The following is a 20,728-nucleotide window of genomic DNA, read 5'->3' as shown; positions in this document are numbered from 1 at the left end:
CCCATGTGTTTCTGCCGCGAGAATGAATAAAAATCCCAGGTTGAGCTGTTATTAGCGTGTGTAATGCAAGTCAAGCTGCTTTGAATGTCCTCTTGTTGGGTATTAATGCAGCACGCCATTTGTTACGCAAGTGTTTTGCTGTGGCAGACAGAAAGTGACATTTATGGGCCTATCATGAGAATGAATTTCACCATCCATTAAAATGATGTACAGGTAAACACTCCATTCATTCTAAATCTGTGAGCTTTGGTTCTTTCTGTGCTCTGGTGGATGGGTCCATCAATACAGCTACTATTAGCTAAACTATTTGCTGGGAAGTGAGAACTGCTGAAAAATGTTAGAGGCCTGTAATTAAAGGGATTGTAACTTGAGGGGAGAGAACAAGAATTAAAGTTATTAGTGAACTTTCCTTTTATAGATCTGCATGTGCACAGCAGCTGCGAGGCATCTGTGGAGCTCTGCTGCTGGGAAACCAGTGTCTCATTCAGCAGCACTGCTCCCGGATCAACCATTTACTAGAATGGAACCCAGAACCAGCAAATCTACAAAGTATTTATTAAAAGTCCAGCAATGTCTGGAAAAGCTGTAAATCCAACAGCACTTTGGCTTTATAGACGTCTCGGTGGGTACAGCCACCAAAAGAAGACAAAACAGTGTCAGCTGTTGACACCAATTCTTCAGCTGATATCTGGAGTGATTGCACAGTAGGACAGGCTGGTGTTAATTAGTCACCATGTCCCACCCAGGAGGTGACCACAGCTGGGTTAAGTGCAGAGCACAATGCCTCAGAATCCTCTGCTACAAAGGATATTACGTCAATGTAAATTTTCTTAAGACTGGCTCTTTAGAGAAATGTGCAAGGTAGAAAGAATGCATGCTATAAATGTAAGCCACATCATTTGGAAAATGAAGTACAGTTGTTTATCCACTGTAATTGTAGAAATTAAGGTAATAACAATTACAATTAAGTGACTCATATGTACTACTGTGCAATTAATTTAGGCTTAGAGGGGAATGTTATTGTGTATTAAATAAAAGCCAAATGATGATATATCAAGTTGTCTCCATGATTCAGTCGGTTGCATTGCTCATCTGGACCCAGCACCAGGCCATCTGCAGCACAACGTGACGTTCAGGGAACTTGTATGTGGGGAACAGATCAGTGATGGAGCTCCTTTGATGGAGCATTACACCACATCTCTGTTGACCTTTGATGATTTTTTGCAAAGTGAAATTGTTTACCCAGCCTTTCTTGGACAACTGCTAGACATCAGCAGGTCTCATATCCCCATAAATACGTTTCCCATAATCAGTCCGTACACAGTTAACATCCAATTAGTGCCTGATGGAATCTTAATTTAGAAAGCATGGCTGAAATACTTTGGAAGTGGTTCCTCTGTCCTGGCCATCCAGTTGCTTTTCTCCTGCAGAAGCAAGAGAAGCTTGTCTGACTTTGGGAAACTTGAAAGGCTACGATTCACTTTCAGGGTGCATCTATTTAATTCATTCTCCTCTTTCTTTTCAATTACAGCCACTTCCCCGAGGAAAGGAAACCAAAGAGAACCTGTTAGCTGCAGCTGAAATGAGGAATCAGCAACTCGCTAGAAAAGGGCATTTCCTGAACACTGTGGTAGGAATAATTTGCTAAAACCGCATGGCTCTTGTTAGATCAAGCATAAGAATTATTTTCCGAGTAGTCCTCACTTTCCTGGCTAATTTCTGCTCACATTCAGTTTGACATGTATGTCTTCAGCTGCTTTTGTAGCAGCCAAGCTTTTTCTTTGATCTCTCTATTAGCAGGGGTCCCTGGAACAGGATTTTTCATTAAAAAGCCCTATCTGGCACAGGTCCTGTCTCTCAGAGTGGGTAAAACCAAATATGAAGGAGAAAGTGCAACCAGAGGGCAATTGTACCCTCTTCCCATCATAACCTCGTGGCCTCCAGACAGTCAGTTAAGGATACCTCCATTTACAGGTGCCATCTTTGTCTTTCAGAGGTCAAGATGAATACTTTTTCCATCTATTTGTGCAGGCGTACCTCCGTGTTTTGCAGTTTTCAAGCTGATATAGTACCTAGAAAAATGTTGAATTTCTTCATGAATTCTCAAGTGTCTCTTCCCAGTTTTGACACATCACACCATTCAGATCCTTCTGCAGCACTTTGTGGCTTTGACTGCTGCACAGAGCCCTCATTTCATATGGGTAGGGAAGGGAGGAGGGAGGGGCTGCTGCAGAAATGATGAACTCTGGAAGAATGTGGCCTCTGAAGCCAACTGATGTGGATGCAGTGGTGCCCCTAAATAGCAGGCCTTTCAGAGCTCTCCCTTAGGCTGCCACAGCTCTTTAATAAAAGGAAATGCAAGAAATGTTGGTGAACTGAGGAGTGCAGGCACACCAGGAGAGTGGCACTGAGCTCCTGACACAGGAGCTGCCCTTTCCAGAACAGTGTGTTATACCAGCACTAATGCAAAAGTGAACCTGGACCAACCTCTTCCAACCTCTTTGTCCCAGATGTTTCACCCCAATGTTAGCACACATTCTTGTCACTAGAAAGAAGAAAACAGCCACTCTGGTTGGCACTTGAAATTCTGGATTCTTTTCACATTGGGGCATCAGCTGTTGTCTTTGACTGTTTCCCCTTTTGATTTTGGACAGGTTGCATGGAATGGAAATGCATACAACCTGTTATTTTAGTGCTTCCACTCTCCAAAGCAGACGAGATACCAAAACCACACCAAACAGAGAAACGTGGCCTAAACAGTTCTGCAGAACATATTGAACTCTTTGCTAAATGCCCGCTGTGTCTCCTGGAATTGGCTTTTATGCACAGTTTCAGCAGTGAGGGTGTTCTCACCCCAAGCTGTCTGGATGCCCAGCCAGCTCACAGATGTGTCTCTCCAAAATGCAGGCACTGTGAGAGCTGCAGCTGTTTGCTGCTGGCAGAGTTGTTTCCAGACAGCTGTACTCAGCCTATTGTCTCAGTTGTAGACAAGGGGGTTTTGCAAACGTGTTTGAATTTCCCCCATCCGCAGTGGATATATCTGTGCCACGTTTTTAACGGATTGCGGTGGGCACAAGATTATGTACATGTTGCAAATGTCGGTCCAGGCTTCAGAGTAAAGCTTTGAGAAAGAGCCATTTCTTTATTTGTGAAACAGATGCACTCAAACCCATTCAGAAAATGGCTGCAAGTAAGAAGGAGACAGTGTCAGCTGCAAGAAAATTGTCCCAGGGAAGTTTGTAGAGGCTGTGTGTGCTTTTCCACTTCTTTCAGCAGGATATGAGACACAAGGATGCAGAGGTGACAAGCCAAGCCAGAACACCAAGCATTTACTCTTTATTCAGGAAATGGGTTTTTAACTCTTTCCAGTCCGCTTCCACAGCAGTCTGGCATCCCTCAAGCAGGCAGGGATGTCAGCATAAAACCATATCCTGGCTGAAAGACAGGCATAAAGCTGTGGCCCCAGTGATGCCAGGATTGCAGTGATGTGACAAAATGCAAGTTCATCATGAATTAATTCAGTGCTGCAGAGTGCTCCAAGACTCTCACATAAAAGGTACCGAACAAATCCAAGGCATTGTTATTAACAATATGTTCAGTCTTTTTACAAATTAATTATTCTGTGATATTTCCTTAATGAGAAATATTATCTAATGAAGCTAACATGCTGCATCAAACAGACATATACTACTCAGCAGCTAATCCAATGAGAGAGAGTGATAGGAAAATGTCTTCGGGGTTTAACAGGGGAACAACAAACAAACAGGCATTCACATATGTTTCATTTCGTCTAATATCTGGGATCTGCCTGTGAATAAACATTTCGTATCGCACCTTTTGATGGCTGCCACAACACAATTTCAAAGACATCGCTCCTACTTCACAAGAAAGTGCAAGTTGCTTCTCTGTGGGAAGAGAGAGATGAAAGGCAGCTTTGCAGTGCAGTTCCAGCACAGCCCCAGACCTTTTGAACCATTAGGATTTATATGTCATTAAATAATTAACTCAGTGATGCATGAGAGAAAGCAATGCAGCTCTCTGTAAAAGACCTCAATTAATTGCTTTCATTTCAGCAGACACTGAGTCTTCCCGATGAGATATAAGTGAGGTGAACTTTATTTCGGAGATTGTTTGATAAATGCGGTCATAAAAAGGGTGAAAAATGATTTGTTCTGATAAGACTTTTGTTTGTTGGAATATTGTTTTGTATGTGTGCGTATGTGTTAGAGTGTCTATGGCTTAAATTAACCAACATAATCAGATGCCAAAAAAATGCTAAGAGCTTTGCCCTTGTGCTACTCCATTTGCTTTGTACTCTTCTTTCTTTTTATGAATTCCATGGACAGTAAGAGGTGTTTCAAGGCACATCTGCACCACAGATTTTTAATTAATTTATCTGCTGCTTCTCATCTTACACTGTTCACAAGCTGGTATATGCAGGTTGGTTTAAACTGTTGGTGCACTGTCACCTCTTTTGGGATCATCCTGTAATCGAATAGGATGCAATTTCTCATAGTGAAAACCTCTCTGTGCTTTACTGAATTCCATTAGATTTCAGAGGATGGGTTTGATCCTACGAAGACCAGGGGTAGAAACTGGAAGGGTCGAGTCTTAGAACCCACCCCCAGGGCATTCATTTCATTATGCTGTTGGACAAGCCCTTGAGCAGCAGCTTAAGGAAACAATCCCAACTCCAACTGGTTTCCTTTCCAGCCCAGGGCCAGCTTCAGGGTCAGGCAAACATTCAGGACAGGACATTCAGCTGAATGTAGAGCAAGGCTTGTTCCTGTTCTTCCAGCCTGATGCAGGTTTGGTGACTGGTGAAATTAGAAAAGGCAGCAATGGTGGAATATCCACTAATTTAAGTCTCTGGTCCAAGGTCTTCAGATAGAAGGGAACATTTCTAGATTTAACGTGGCAATAAAGTCACTTAAAAGAATCAGTTTCCAGCCATACAGCTGGTGTGCCAGTGACTATGGCCTTATCTCAGCCCATGCTGAGATAACCTGCACTTAACCCTGAGGAAGATTAGCATCACATGAGCCAGATGTTGCTATTTTCATCTAGGTTTCTGCTTCATTATTTAAGAGGTAACAAAAATAAATAAATAATTAAAGGACTAATCTGGTGCCATCTGCTCAGGACAAGGTGTGAAGAATTCTTATGTTCACCTCTGTCCACTGGGCTCATACGGGCATCCATCCCCACTTAATTTCACACTGTTGCATGCACTGCTGTTGCCTTTGAATTGGCACCTGAAGGCTGGAGAGAAACCTTCTTTCCTCAACAGATGGCACAGTCCCTGCCAGCAGGAGACAGGCTGTGCAGAGTGTCCTGTTTGCAGCAGTTCCCTTCCTGGGAGGCCCAGGTGCTGCAGGCTGCATGGAGAACTGGAGCTCTCCCCACTCGGAAGGCTGTTCTTCCCTCACCATGGCCATGTTACACCGCTCTGCTAGCAGGCAGCGCTGCCAGATCAGGAATAATGAAGTCACAGTGTGACTACTACACAATCACTGCTCACTTTCCATATTGACTCTTTCTGTGGTAACCCTAGCTACCTGCAAAGACACAAATCACCTCAATCGTGGCAGCGAAAGAAAAGGGTGCATCTAAGGGGCTCTTAATTGGGTGGGATTGACAGGCAGTTGAGTTTCTCCCTGCTGGAGGCTTTGGAAGCCAAGAGGAATGGACTCTCCATGCAGCCCATGACATCAGCTGTGGTCTTCACGTACTCTGCCTGGAATGAGCTTCATTAATGTTTTCCTTGGTATAATCTATCATCCCTTCAACAATGCATTTCTGACAGTTAATTAGACTCCACACAGTGGAATAAGTAGTGTCGTGTTTGGAATTACAATCCATTACTGAACAACAGATCGTATGAGGTGCATCACCAGCCGGAGCTGTTGGACATCTTAAGTTGTTTTTATTCCAAGAGCCTGGTAAACTGTGTTTGGTAAACAATTCTGCAGCATATTTGCAAATGGCTTCATTACAAAGAGGAGTCAGGAACCAGAGGCCACCTGTTCATTAGCAAAAACAAAAATAAATAAACAAATACATCAAGAAATTCAGTCCCTCTGAATGAGGATGAAACCCAAGTGCCATTAGCTGCCCTGGCTCACTCGGTGTATTAGATATGAAATCCTTGTCCAGCTGATGCTCATGGCAAAGTTCCTGCTGGTTTCAGAGGTGCCAGGACTTGAAATGAGAAGTTTGTTGCTCCAACTGGATTGCAAGAAAAACGCAGAATGCTGCAGCAGTGACATGCTGACCTGAGTCATCTGCTTTTTGGAATGGTGCTGGTACTTTTTGGGTGTGCAGAAGAAAACCAGGAATCCGAGTGTGACTTCTAAGCACAGCTGTGATAAAAATGAGCACATTGAATAACATTCACAGTAATGACATTGGATTAATAATATTAGAGACTTGGCTGGAGTGTAAAGTATTAAGCCAGGAGAATTTTTGTGATGCACAGCAAGAAAACCAACATGAAAAAGGAGGGCAGCACTGGCCCTGTGATGAATGTTAGGAGGCAGAAGAGATGTTCTTTGTGATAACCTGTGCCTACTGGTGCTCAGGTGTTTGCTTGCTTCAGACATGCAACAGTGCTGCTACCTGAAGGCCCCTGAGCACAAGCACACTGTCTTCATGTCTTTACAGCTCACAATCTGATGTAGTGTGACATACAGAACACCAAGTCTAAACAGAGCTAGGCCACCACTTTCCACTCCTCACATTTTTTCCTCCTGTCCTTCTATTTTAATTATTTGCTTATTGAAGCAACATTTGAAAGATGTTCCTAGACCTCTCTGGATGCAAACCATGAGTTGAACATGACACAAATCTCCTGTTTGTCCCTGCTGAGATGCAGCAAATCTTCACCATGTGCTCGGATCATGTCTATTGCTTATGCAGCTGCAGAGCCTTGGTGCTCAGCCCTGTCCTGCTGTTAAAGGATGGTCTGAGAGATGACCAGCCTGTGGTCCACTGAGCGATCTGCTGAGAAACTGTTGTGTTGGCAAATGGGTAAAAATCACAGCTTGTTAAAGGAAAATGAACAAAGAAAAAAAGGGGCATGCGTTAATATGATCATTTGTTTGCTGTGACAGATTCAGAGGCAAATTCTCATTTCTCCTTACTTTGAATTGTTATCACCAGAAAGACACGAAGAAGCAGGGTTCTGCATTTGCATTCATTTCTTTTTTTATGCATTAAAAAAAATCTCACAGGATATATTTTGGGATAAGGGAATGTGGCACAGAGGCTGACACCGACTAGCTGTATAAGCTGAGATATTCTGGAAACCTTAACTGAGAGTGTACCTTTAACTTTAATATATTTTTTTTAATTTTTATGATGCTCAGCTTCTAGGCACCTTTAGAACAATTCACACTGTAGTGGAAGCAGTTGAAAAAAATGTAATCAGAATGAGAGCAGAGGATTAGATACACAGACCTCAGCACTCCCAACGCTTACACATTGATTATTTGGGGCATAAATTGGTTGTGGTAATGAAAATGCCCAGTGACAGGCTCCAGAGGGACAGGCAAGCTTTCTAAGGCAGCATCTGCGTGTCTGAATTGTATCTGCAGAGCACTACTGGAATTCACACAGTGGTGAACTAATATCCTTAAATATCCCAGCTCATCTGGACCAGTAATGGGAGTGCTGAATCAGAGCTGTGCATTTCACACATGGAACTGAGACAGAGGAAGACTTGCTTTGTCCACAAGCATTTACTGAGGAAGCTTTGGCAGAGCCAAAACTGATCTTAGATGTTACAATAGATTTTACAAACAGAGTTTGTATTTTACAGCTCCCTAGCTAAGGCCTTTTACAAAAAGAGCATCTTTCATCATTACAGAATGCCACTGATCACATTGTTTTTGTGCTGGGGGAAACCAATTTTCCAGCGTAACCTTTGTCAAGAGTGAATTGATGAGAGGCTGATACTGGAACAGTTATGAACTTCTTTTGCCAATCCCTATTGCATCTCCTGGGAAAATTGGTCGGCAGTTTTTCACACGGATGTTCTGAGGACAGAGGTTCAGCAGACTATAAGGTACTCAGATACAACTGCATGAGGCTATGAGACAGCAAGTGAATGCCAAAGTATAACTGGAACTCTGCAGCAAATATTACCTAGAACTGCATTTGTCTGCTTTTCTGCTGTGACCAAAGTTATTTGATATTTCTCTTGAAGTCCCAGCTCTTGCAAACACACGTGTGAATTTCAGTGTTCCATTTCTAACTGTCATCATAGAAGAAAGGAAGAAAGGGTTTTTTAGCATCTCCAATGGCATTTCAAGCAAAAGAGAAGAAGGACCTGTAGCACTGACTGCACAGTGCCAGAGTTTTCCTTACCAGAAGGTTCTACAGCATTAGTGCAGACTGGAAATGCCGTGCCAGGCGGAGATACAGCTGTGGCTTCTGTACAGATTCTTTTCATGCGATAAATATAGATCTTCCCTCATAATTGCAACACAATCTTGATCTGCCCGCGGTGATGAAGGAAAAAAAAAAGCTGTTTAATTTAATTAGAGTCCATTTGAAAGCCTACTAGCATGAAATAATTTGATATACAGAAATAACCCTCACCAGTTACAGGCACCGTTTCATTGTGTCTTATCTCAGGATAACAGCAGCTGCTATATCTCCAAACCTTAAACTGTACAAACAGTGTGACTGGAGACCGCCCTGAGAACATGTAACATGATGTCAGGATATGACCCTTCTTCAGCTCCTATTCTCTGCCAGGCAAAGATGCTCCAAATCCTGCTGTTGTGACATTGGCCCATGAGGACGTTGAGAGCTGATTCACACCCATCCCCCAGCACCAGATATGTTCTCCCCAGAGGTCAGCACCTCCTTTCCCTGTGGGGAAGAGCACAAGCAGGGCAATGCAGGATGAAGAATGCCATGCACGCAGTTGTGCCGTATAACCTTAAAGACATTTTTGATTCATTACACAGCAGTTCATTACCGGAGGTACAAAATCGTAGTGCTGAATCAAAAGTCTACAGACAAGCTGGCAAAGAAAAGAATGCTCCTTGTTTCCTTCTTTCTTTGGGACAAAAATCTTGAAGGGAAAATGCTTCACCCAATTTCCTATGCCTCTCGTTTGCTTATTTACTGCTCGGCTTATTTCTAATGAAAACTGAAAACCCTGAAGAGAACGAACTTGCAGCAAACCAATCTATTATCTGCTGTTTAAAAATGAGCTTTCCTTTGTTTCCACCAACAGATTTGGCTTCCACTGCCATTTTCACATTCTGGAAAGCAGGGAAACAAATGCTGTTCCCATACGCTCGTCTACTGCTTTGGCATTTTCTCTTGCAGAAGGAAACGGTACAAAAGAAAACACAGCCCTTCTTTGCAGATAAGAGGGAGCCAGCTGATTATCTAGGATGATCTCTTGTATATCACAAGCATTATATTTACCATGCTATACCTCCACCTAGTACAGTAATTTCAGCTAAATTAAAGCATTTTGGGCTCTTCTGGCTAAACGGTGCTTTGCCACGGGAAAAGGATTTGCAGACTTTTTTATTTTACTTCTGGGAATCTGAAGATAGACAACAGCCTCCCACACTCTTTACCTTTGAAAAGAAGAAAAATTTGCTTTTGTGTGACACCAGAACTAAAGGTATAGAAACTTGCTTTCATGTGTGGGGATGTGAGAGACTATTTATATATTTGCACATCAGCAAAAGCTATAGGAACCTTCTGAGCTATGAGATGGAGATACATGGGACTAAATCTATGAAAACAGCTTTTGTGTACATTTCTGTGTAAAGATATGTATGAGAAAGACCTATGAGACAGCCTAAACTTACATGACATTGCCTGTCTGCTGGAGGAAAGGACAAGGGGGGGCGACATCTATAGAGAATGCCTTGTGTGCTGAAGGAGCTAAAACTGTAAAACTCTTCTTTATGTTATCTGAGTGATGTGGCCATTTGTGGCCTTTGAGGCAAGAGACTCATCCCCCGGCCTTCCCTTCTGTTCCCATCATTTTAGCGTGCAGATCACCTTAGTGGAATCTAAGATATCTTTCCCCATGGGGATGTTTTCCTCTCACAGCATTAGAAATTCACTGATTTTCAAACAAGGTCTGATCTGCAGAGATGTGAGAAGAGTGTAATTCAGAGCCCTACGTGGCAGACATACACCAATGAGCGTGCTGGGAAGAAGCTGAGATTCTCCTTCAAGTGTTCTACTAACAGAGGAAAGGTTTCAAGCACAAGGAGCTCCCTTCTCCCAAACAGCCAGACTCACCCATGTGTTTCTTAGCCAACAGCAAGCAGAGAGGGGCACTGCCACGGCTGAACCGAACATCTGCACTAAGTCTTGAAGAAAGGCTGGCAAATGTTGCTTGTGAAATACTGCGCCATCTCCTGCTACTGCCTGCCAATGTGGATGGCACAGAGCAAAGGAGAGTTTCAGATCACTGCTCAGACAATATTATTTATTAGTGGAATTTAGACCGAGCTCAGCTTTAGACAGGGAACAGAGATTGCAACACATCATCTCCAGCTACAGGTGTTATTTCATAGCATACCTGGGATTAGGTACAGTAAGTGCTGCAGTGGATCCACTGTCTTGCAGGATATAGCTCATGGGTTAAAAAAAAAGGCATCAGATTCAAACAGTTGTACTCATACATAGGGAAAAGAAAGGAAGGAAGGAAGGAAGGAAGGAAGGAAGGAAGGAAGGAAGGAAGGAAGGAAGGAAGGAAGGAAGGAAGGAAGGAAGGAAGGAAGGAAGGAAGGAAGAAAAAGAAAGGAAGAAAAAGAAAGGAAGGAAGGAAGGAAGGAAGGAAGGAAGGAAGGAAGAAAGGAAGAAAGGAAGAAAGGAAGAAAGAAAGAAAGGAAGAAAGAAAGAAAGAAAGGAAGAAAGAAAGAAAGGAAGAAAGGAAGAAAGAAAGAAAGGAAGAAAGGAAGAAAGGAAGAAAGGAAGAAAGAAAATAGTATTAACATCTGCAGAGCAGACCAGGGTAACAGGATGGGTTTGTTTTCCACACTCGATTTGCAGTGATTCAAAACCTCTCCCAAGGAGATGGTTCAGAAAATGTGTGGGACAGTGCAGCACTGACATCGGCTGTTCTGTTTCTGTTTTCTCTTTTCCAAGAGCCCAGAGGCCACGTTCAATCTGATCACTACTGATGGAGGCTACCTGCTTGAGCAGCACTGATGTGGCACAGTTGGATTGAGGTGTGTTGCGAGGGCAGAAATAGGACAGCAGGTCCAGCTAACAGGCACTGCTCAGCCCACCTCTCCTTTCCCAGTCCTCCCAGTCTCCATCCCAGGCCCTTTGGACCAGAGGCTCCAGTGCAATTGCAACACTTCCATATAGAGCCTGCAATCGTGACTTATTTCTTCCCGCCTCCTGTCAAGTTCCATCTACATAAACCTGTATTTGTCTCTGACGATAGCCCAGTTTTCTCTCTTTATTTATCTACCTGTCGACTCATTTTACAATCTCTCTCTGGACAGCCACAGAGCAAGAGACAGAACCTGATACTATGGTGTGCTCTGAATGCCAACTAGCTTGGTGGAGTGCACAAGTATCCTCAGACAGTGGAAAGGTCCTTTTGTAAACAAGCGTTGTGATCAGAGAGCCGATACTTGCTGATATTTTCAATATTAATAATCTCCCAGCTGCCTTGCTCCATTTGCTCTCTACCTGCTTACCTATCCTTCATAGTTCACTGTGAGGCAGAGCTTAAAATAATTAAGCCAGGGGAAGGGAAGGAAAGAATAGAAGGAAGGGAGGGGAAGGGAAGGGAGGGGAAGGGAAGGGGAAGGGAAGGGGAAGGGGAAGGGGAAGGGAAGGGAAGGGAAGGGAAGGGAAGGGAAGGGAAGGGAAGGGAAGGGAAGGGAAGGGAAGGGAAGGGAAGGGAAGGGAAGGGAAGGGAAGGGAAGGGAAGGGAAGGGAAGGGAAGGGAAGGGAAGGGAAGGGAAGGGAAGGGAAGGGAAGGGAAGGGAAGGGAAGGGAAGGGAAGGGAAGGGAAGGGAAGGGAAGGGAAGGGAAGGGAAGGGAAGGGAAGGGAAGGGAAGGGCTTTTAAATCAGTAATTCACATGAAGAATAAAACCATATTGATGTTGAACAGAAATGCATCAAATTTGGAAAAAATCACTGTACTATTATGTATCACATCTAGCACAGCCCAAGAGGCATCTAAAGACATATACACACATGCACACAAAAATAATGCATATTCATATCCACACTCCTACAAAATCCATATATTTCATGTTCATGTGCCATGTGTATTCACACCTCCCTTGCTATGTGAGCAGATATATACAGAATCTGAAGAAGACAAGAAAAGTGTGCTCTATCAAGAAACCTGGCAGATAACCACCACCAAAAAATGCACTTGCAGGGTACTCCCAGATGTAGACATGAAGTTGGCTATTTGCTGTGATTTGTTTGTTAGTGGAAATGCAGCAGTGCTAAGGAATGTCAAGAGAGAAGCTTTGCAGAGGCAGAAATAGCACCAGTAGCAAAACTCTGAAAGACAGCGAAGGGAGAAAATTTGGGCTGAGTGCTGGCTGAGGCAGAGCTGGAGATGCAAGGAAAAGACAGATTTTCTGTTGTTGGACTCCTGCTGTGCTCTGTGAAGCGGGACGTGGTTCGTCCTTAGTCAATCAACAGGATGGCATCAGAGACCCCGGATTTGATTGCCAGTGTCTCCTCTTAATACACGTCCTTTTGCTCAAGGAGAAAGCTTTAATAAAAGCTGGTTATAAGCTATGCATACACTAGGAAAATGTCATCTGTCACTGAAATGCAGCCAGTACTAGCATGACAAGCAGTAGACCTTACAGCAGCACACTGCCAGACAATCGAGCAGTTCAGCAGAGACTGTAAAACATACCACATCTGTCTGAAACTGCAGGAGTGATTTAAACTGAGCGGAAGGAATCCAACCAGACCGCAGCACACGCACTGAGGTGAGCCACCTCCTAACGGAGAGCCCTACACTCTGCTGCCTGCCAGCCACAGCAAAGCCAGCTCCCATGCAGGAGGGTGCCTCCAGCAAGCAAGGCACCTGCTAGCAGAAAACCACAGTGCTAAGTTAGGGTGTTCCTTGGCACAGCACTTGCCTGCAGAGCCCTAGCGTGATTCTATCATTCTGTGATTTGCTGGGTGCATGTGGCCACACTTTAGCTGCAAAGTCCTAGCTCCTCCTTTCAGAGCTGCATAAGCGGGAGCTGTTGAGGCAAATGCACGACGTCTCCATGCTCTGAGCTGCAATGCAGCAAGGTTCTCCATATGTAATGCAATCTATTTACATGTACTCTGATTTAGGGTGCTGCTGACAATTTGGTGTGGTCAGGGTTGTTGGAAATGAGGTCCATTTTTGATCCTCCAGAGCCTGACAACACCACAAAGATAGGACTATACTGACTTGCCAGCAAGAGTGAAAATTTATCACTACAAATGTTTTGCTTTCCTCCTTTTTGGTATTTAAGGGCCTTCTAAACTCAAAGGTCACAGAAAACTGCTGACAAGAATCAGAATCAAAGGATGTTTCCAAAGGGGAGAATGTTTCTGTAAGAAGCACGCGTGTGGACTGACAAGAAATCCCACCCCATGGCTTTACATCACTGTGGGACCATGCTATGTGCTGGCTGGAAAAGCAGACTCCATTTTCAGATCCTGCTGTAATGGCTGCATTTCCTATGGTAATCCACCAAGAATTTTAGGTCATCTAAATGCCTGTGTTATCAGCCCATCTCTAATGTATGCAAAGCACAGCGATTTTATCTCTTGCTAGAATACAGCACTGTGTTGCTAGTATTGCACTTTTGAAGCCTGCTTACATAGGTTAGGTTTTCACTTCCTTCCTTCCTTCCTTCCCTGCACAAATGAATATCAGCATTTGAATGCAGTAGGTGTAACATCAGGATATAAGAGCTAAGATTTTAATTCCTGATATATGAGGCCATAGGCATCCCAGGAAGCCAACCAAAAGCTCTTCTTGTCTTAGGTAGAAGCTCACAGACAGGCAGGCACCAGGGGCGTGATTTGCACCATCAGCCCCTCAACATTGAGGGGGTCATAGACTGACAATTAATGGTGAAAAATCTTCCAGTGCTGATGGATGGGGAGGGAAGAGAGGTGCAGCATGAAATCCAAACATCTGCTCACTGCTCGTCTTCACCCATGCTGTGCTCACAGGTCAGACCCCACGGAGAGAGACAAGGAGAGGATGCCATAGCCAGGGACTGAAAATTGATAAATCTGCAGAGATAGAGCTGGCTTCTCCCTGGCCCTCACAGTGCTCCCTCTGCAGGTGAAAGAGGAGCCACATTCTTTCAGAGCTGCTTTTCTAATATATAGAAAACATTACACAAATCCCTGCTTGACCAAATGCACAGAGATGTGTGTATTGGGAGGAAAACAGGAGGCTGCAGCCCCATGCGTACCCATCCCTCACCATGGCACATAGTCTCCGTGCTGCACACAGCAGGTGCCACCCAAACCCCCATCACATCATCTCACAGCTGCTCCTGCTATGAGGATGTGAGAACCTGTGAAAGTGTGAATGTATGAAGCAGTGGGGCAGGGCATCACTTTTGTGACAAATACAGGTCAACTACTGCTTTTTTTTTCTTCTTTTTTTTTGCTTTATTTTCCTCCTCAGATGCATAATTAAGCTGTGGAATTCAGTGCTAGATAAAATAGAGACTGGGAGGATTTCAAAAGAGCTAATATGAATACTGAGCTCAGGCACAGCTGCTATAAAAGATAAAGGAAAGCATTAGAGGAAAGATCCTCAGCCACTCAGGCAGGACAAAGGTTAGCCAAACCCTCAGGGTTGACTCATGTAGCACTCCTTATGCCTCTGGTCCTCTGGTTGCTGCTGTGCCCACTCTGTCCCCAGCTCTTCTTTTGGGTGATGCTAACAAGGAACCTGATTAACATTCAAAGACCAGTTGTGCCAATTAGGTGCTGGCACATACTGAGCTGGGGCCAGGCTCACACTGTTTCTCTGGCTGCCAAGTGCCTCATGGTCATGTTATGGAGCACAGCCATCCCCAACAAGGGGAGCAGGGGACGTGTCCCATAGCTAAGGCAGCAAGCTGGTGCAGAAGAGCTGAGGATGCAGCTCTGCCCCGTGTGATTGAGGCTGGATCCCTGGCAGGCTATAGGGATTGACCCATCCATCACAGCATGGCTAATCTGTGCTTGGTCACCAGGTGCATCCTTGGAGAGCAACAGAGGTGCAGGTGCATGCATCCATGCTGTTCTGTGGGGCACTGCTTGGCATTGCCAAGCCCTGGTCAGGCTCTGAGCAGCAAAGCCCAGCAGGGAGATGAAATCTCTTCGCAGTTCACAGAGCAGGAGCATAGCAGGAATCAGGAAGGCAGTCTGCTAAGCATATTTTCTGGCCAGCCAGGCTGATTGTGGCAGAAGTATGGATGACTCTGGACAATCAGGCAGCCAACAACTGCTTGGAGACCTGGACAAAGGTGTGTTCCTCACAGCCAACTAGAGATGAAGCCTTCCTGGTCTGCTAGGTAGTGCTGCCTGGAGCATGGCATGAAAGAAGGAGGGGCAGAAGATAGTTTTCCTGAGCAGGTATAAAATATAGCAGACAAATCTATAAGAAAGAAGGTCCCATTCTGCAGGACGGGCAGTAAGGATGTGTGGATGCTTTTCTTCTCAGCCCTTTGCAGTCACAGGAACTTGCCAGGTAATGGCAAAGAGCAGCAACATAACCTTCAAGAGGCAAATGAGAATATCTTTACATGCAAACGTGCCAGGACCAGAAGAAGTTGCTGTATGGAAATACAGCTATTTCCTCACTCTTCAACGTCAAATGGAATGAATATCAGACACAGAGGTCTGAACACATTACTCCTTCCTTCCTCACTCCAAACTGAAGCGTGACGCCTGTCTCTGACCTTTTCGCACCATTTCCCATCTTGTCTTCAAGCAACGCTGACCTCATGCGTTTGGGTACGTGTGTACCTGGAATGCTGACAATCAAACTACTTCTTCTGCATTAAACTTATCTGAGTCAGACCACAGAGCCCACAAATTTCTGTGCTCAGCTCAGGACTAAGCTCTACTTACAGCAGTGTTATCAATCCTGGGGCTTAGTCCATGGTCACAGCATCACAACAACAGAAAGACATGACGGATTATCTCCTTGCAGTGTAAATAGCAAGTGGTGCTCCTTTCCAAGAAAAGAAAAAACGCAATGCCAAACAATGTTAAGCAAGATTTCGGGCTGGTCAGTTCTTCCCTTGAATCGTTTTGCTCAATACCTCTTCCAACATTCTGAAGTTTGTAGGGAAAAGAGCTATTTCAAGTTTAAAGAGAGCATGAGATGGTACTTTCACTGGTTATCACAGGACATCTCACTGCGGAGAGGTGGTGATGTGTTCAGGGGGAGGGAGGAGAGAAAACAATTTGATTATGCAAAGACCAAAGTGGCCAGAGGTATGGCTGCTCCTTGACTCCAACAAGAGCTGAGGCATCCATATAGAGCTGAGCTGCTTGAATTCTCTGCCTGGCTCTGGAGTATGGAAATACTGGGAGAAAGAATTAGGAAAAAATAATGGGGAAGCAATGAAATATGACCGAAGTCTTGTAATGATGAAATATAATGACTCGTAATGAAGAAGAGTCAGAAGCAAGAAAAAAATAAAGAAGAAATCAATTCTCATGAAGCAAAAATAAGAGAGGGGAAGGATAAGAGAAGATGGGAGTGAGGGAGAAGAGAAAGGAGGCAGCAGCAGGAAATGGCTTTCAACTTTTCCACTTAGCATTTTGAACCCAGAAAGCAATTACTGCCAAGCTGGCGTTGCTTTTCTGCACATTAATTCCCTATTATGAATAAAATTAATGAGTTTAACAAACTCCTCATCCTCATAAAGTTGTGCTCTTCGTTATTTGTGTTAATAATCCACGAGGGACTCTGACTCCAAAGCACAATATCACGTCCTGATTTTTTTTATTGTTAAAAAAAAAAGAAAAAAGAGATAAAGTGGGGAAGAAGAGCTCAAGAATGGAAAATAATGGAACTCTGTGCCCTTTTCTTCTGGTCTTGACAGAGACTGGTAAACTGCAGAGTGAATGCCATACTTCAAGGGATGCACTCAATGTCCTATATGGCAGAATGGCAGTCTGACCCAACATGCAGGATACTTCTAATTTTCCCATGGGCTCAGAGGGAACCACACCAGAACTGTGCCCAAACCACTCCAAATAGCACATGGCAGAGTTACAGTGCTTGAAAATTACACAAACATCTTGCTCTCTCATCTCTGCCTTTTGTTTGGAAATAAAGACATAATGGAGGGGATACATACATCATTTAGATGGCATAGAGGTGGCAGTGAAGGGAAGTCTCAAGTTATGCAGCATAGATGGGCTTTTCAGCACTGTGTAAACAGGAGAAGAAGCAGAAGAGGGGGAGAAGATGAGAAAATGGGATCAAGCACAGCAGTCTCAAAAACCATCAGGAAAGTGATGTAGTAGAATACACAACCATGCTGTGGTCTTCCTAACTACTGTCTGTAGGATACTTCTTCTCTTTTGGCAGGGGGGAATGTAAACTATAGAGCCTGAGAACAGAATTATTCTGCTGAGATATTAGGGGAAGAGTCGATGAATGAATAGTATTAACTCTCTCTGTTGAAGGGAGCAAGATGCAATTCCATGCCTCAGTTTTATGTTTCTAGTGCTGGAAAAATCCTGAATCAAAGCAGAAAGCAAGAGGACAAGTGAGGAGGAGCAGCCACTGCTGAAGTGGAAGTAGTGCTGAGACAGCCCTAAGCCTGCTGTTAGGCAGCGTGAGGTGACATGACCAAATAGGCAGTGGCAAGTGGAAAAGATTTACCCATCTACCTGAATGCACCGGGGAACTCTGACTGAGATGGCAGCAATTCACAAAACAAGTTCCACACGACCTGCTGCAGGATTTATACTGACACCAGGCAGGGACAACCCTGCAGAGGAGTCTCAGCTCAAATGCTGATGTCGTGCCAGAATGCCTTTTCCAAATGATGGCCCTTCTGCAAGCCAGCTGGAGAAGTTTAAGACGTCTCCCTTCCTCACTGCATCACCACTGCCCTTCTGTCTGAGGTTAGCAGCCCCGCAGCTCTGCAGACAGACTGCTGCTTCAGAGAGTTCCTTGATCCACTTCAGTCCTAATCGGTCAGCTTAGCTCAAATGGCATAAATGATATGTTTGCACTAACCTGGCTGAGCCTGATGGAAGCAGCTTACGGAGCTGCACTCATGTGAAACATTCCCCCCACCGACAGACAGACGGCAATCTAAGGTAGAGCTACGGGTTGCAAATTGCTGGGGCAGGGCTGCAGCATTCACATCTACAGAGCTGTGCAAAAGAAAGACACCCATTGCCTTGCCAAGTGGTGCCCTTTGCAGCCATCAGCTGAAGAACAACCCAGGATCCCACTATACTAGTGTTTCAACTTACAGATTCCCATCCAACACCTGCACGGGATGCAGATTTGAGCAGCTCTAGCTGGTGTAGCTGTGTGCAATGGATACGGGCTGTTTTTTTTCTAAGCTTCCTCAGCCACATTTACAAGAGTTTTAAGCCAGTTCTAATGCTAACAGCATGGCACTGCCCGTAAATTTTCAGTCCTCACCATGCAGGTGTTTACTTCTGTGAAGTGAACAAATATAGCACAGATCCTTCACGGATCAGAGCACAGAAACACATCTTGTCCCCTGATACAGACAAAGTCTTCTGGGAAGAGGACTCTCACTGTACCATGAGGTATTTGCTGCATAACACCAAAGGTCGTTGGGCAGTAGCAGTTTTAAGTCACCTACTTGGTCCTCTGCACACATTAGAATTTAAAACCCGCAATAAAAAGGCTGAAAGGGGAACTGCTAAGCTGTAATAAAAACAATTTCTAAATCTGCTTGAGATTTCAATTGATACAGCTTCCTGCACAGCAGCTAATGTTTATACTGCACCTTCAGCTCAGATTTAAGTACCGCCGATGCCCTCAAACACTGTTTTTCCTTTGGACAAATTGTTTTCGTTCCTCAGCTCTTCCTTCCTAATGGCACAAAAATTTGACGTCTGCTTTCTCTCATTGAACAACCAGGGTGGGATTCAGATCTACTGAAACCTTTGCAAGAGGATGAACGTGGAAGAGGCAGGAGTCAACCCCAGCTGCCAGCCCCAGAGCTGCCACCCGCTCCAAGGCAGAGTCAGCCAGCTCCCAGTCTGGCACAAGCTCTGACTGGCACTGACTGGTGGCTGTGGCTGCTGCAGGAATTGCCTTTGGCGAGGTGCAGTCCCAGCATGCACAAACAGGTCTCTGTACTGAGAAATGCCCATTTCAAAGGGCACTAAGTCCACCAGCAGCACGCCGTAGAGCACGTGACAGTCTGACATTTCCCTTATGGCCAAAGCCATGTGCCATCTGCTGCAGGGGGTGATGGCACCAGCGGTCACAGCACTCTGTGACCTATTCTCTGTGTCTATTCTCAATTCCAGTCCCTTTACAGGTAACTAAGAGACAGCAACTATTATTGATCGAACTGCACCAGGTACCATAGTATCAGCATAGAGGTTTGGCAGCACAAGAGAGGGAATGTGAATGTGTTTTGCAGGGTAATCCTACAAGCAAAGCACGTAAGAAGAGGGATCAGGATGCCTCACAGAAGAGGTGCACTCCCCTTTTCCATTTCCAAGAGTCAAATCCTGCTTTTATTCTTGAAAAAACAATGGACGACCAACCACAAGGACGCAACACTCCTTTGGTAAATCAAATCCTGCATTTCAGACAGGATAACAGCTTTGGCTTTGAATGCTACAGAGAGACCACCAGTATTAAGATCAATAGAACCAGGGGAAAAAAACACCCAACCTTATCTACTGCTTTTACAGGCTGTGTTCCAAGTTCTGACATGCAAAACTCAGGCAAATTGAGAACTGCACTTCCCCCATAGCGCCTGGCTCAGCTCCCTGCAGATGCACTGCAGCCAGTGTGCCCTGGTGTCCTGGCACCCAATTCCAGAGATGACTCTATGCTTGCCCACTACATGCCCTGCAGTGAGCATCTGCTCAGTGTTTTGTGTGGCCCTTTGTGTGGCCCTTTGCTTCTTTTGCAGGTTGTTTTCCTTGTCCTGCTTGTGCACGCAGAGCTGTTTGCTTCCTCCCCATCTTTTCTGAAGCGTTTATTTAGTGCACATCTACAGATTTATATTTGAAACATCAAAACGGGGGTCTGTGAGGAAGGTTGCTGTCCTTGTTTTACACAGTGAGGGAGGGCAGCTGAAATACAACCGAGATAACATTTAAATTCTCCTTTAATGTTGCCGTCTGCTTTGAGACACTCAGCACTTTGTCATCTGCAGCAAAAGTTTGCTGCATAATTGAGGGCCTGCTGTGCTCCTTCCCTGTGATGCTGAAATGCATCCAGGGGAAATACGAAATTCAGAGGAATTTGCTTGTTTGTCTTCCTTAGATTAAATTCAACATCTCTAATAGTGATAAATAAAGACACAACTTTCTGCTGCGCTCATCACGAGGATTCTGCAGCACTGCAAACCAAAGCAAAACGCAGCGCTGCCCCTGGAAGTCCCTTCCATTTTTGGGAGTTCTTGTTTCGCCAAGATGGTGAAAGTTGTGTTCCTGAGAGAAGCCAGAGGCTGGGAAATGGGGACTTGAATTAAAATGAAAATGCTGAAGCTGGTGTAGCCCCAAGGTGTTGCT

The 20,728-nt window shown here is 44.6% G+C and overlaps 1 long non-coding RNA gene across 1 annotated transcript; it reads left to right on the top strand.

The window, feature by feature from the left end:
* The first annotated feature begins 34 nt into the window (after positions 1 to 34).
* On the top strand, positions 35 to 11,740 carry LOC149915191 (uncharacterized). Its single transcript, XR_016459601.1, has 3 exons — positions 35 to 213; positions 1,532 to 1,630; positions 11,134 to 11,740. It is a non-coding gene; the product is annotated as an uncharacterized LOC149915191 (long non-coding RNA).
* The last annotated feature ends 8,988 nt before the right edge of the window (positions 11,741 to 20,728 follow it).

Source organism: Phasianus colchicus, chromosome 23 (genome assembly GCF_987193195.1).
Source record: "Phasianus colchicus chromosome 23, bPhaCol1.hap1.1, whole genome shotgun sequence".
Classification (NCBI taxonomy): Eukaryota; Metazoa; Chordata; class Aves; order Galliformes; family Phasianidae; genus Phasianus; species Phasianus colchicus.
Note: the sequence above shows the minus strand (reverse complement) of the source record. Positions and strands in the feature narration are given on the sequence as shown.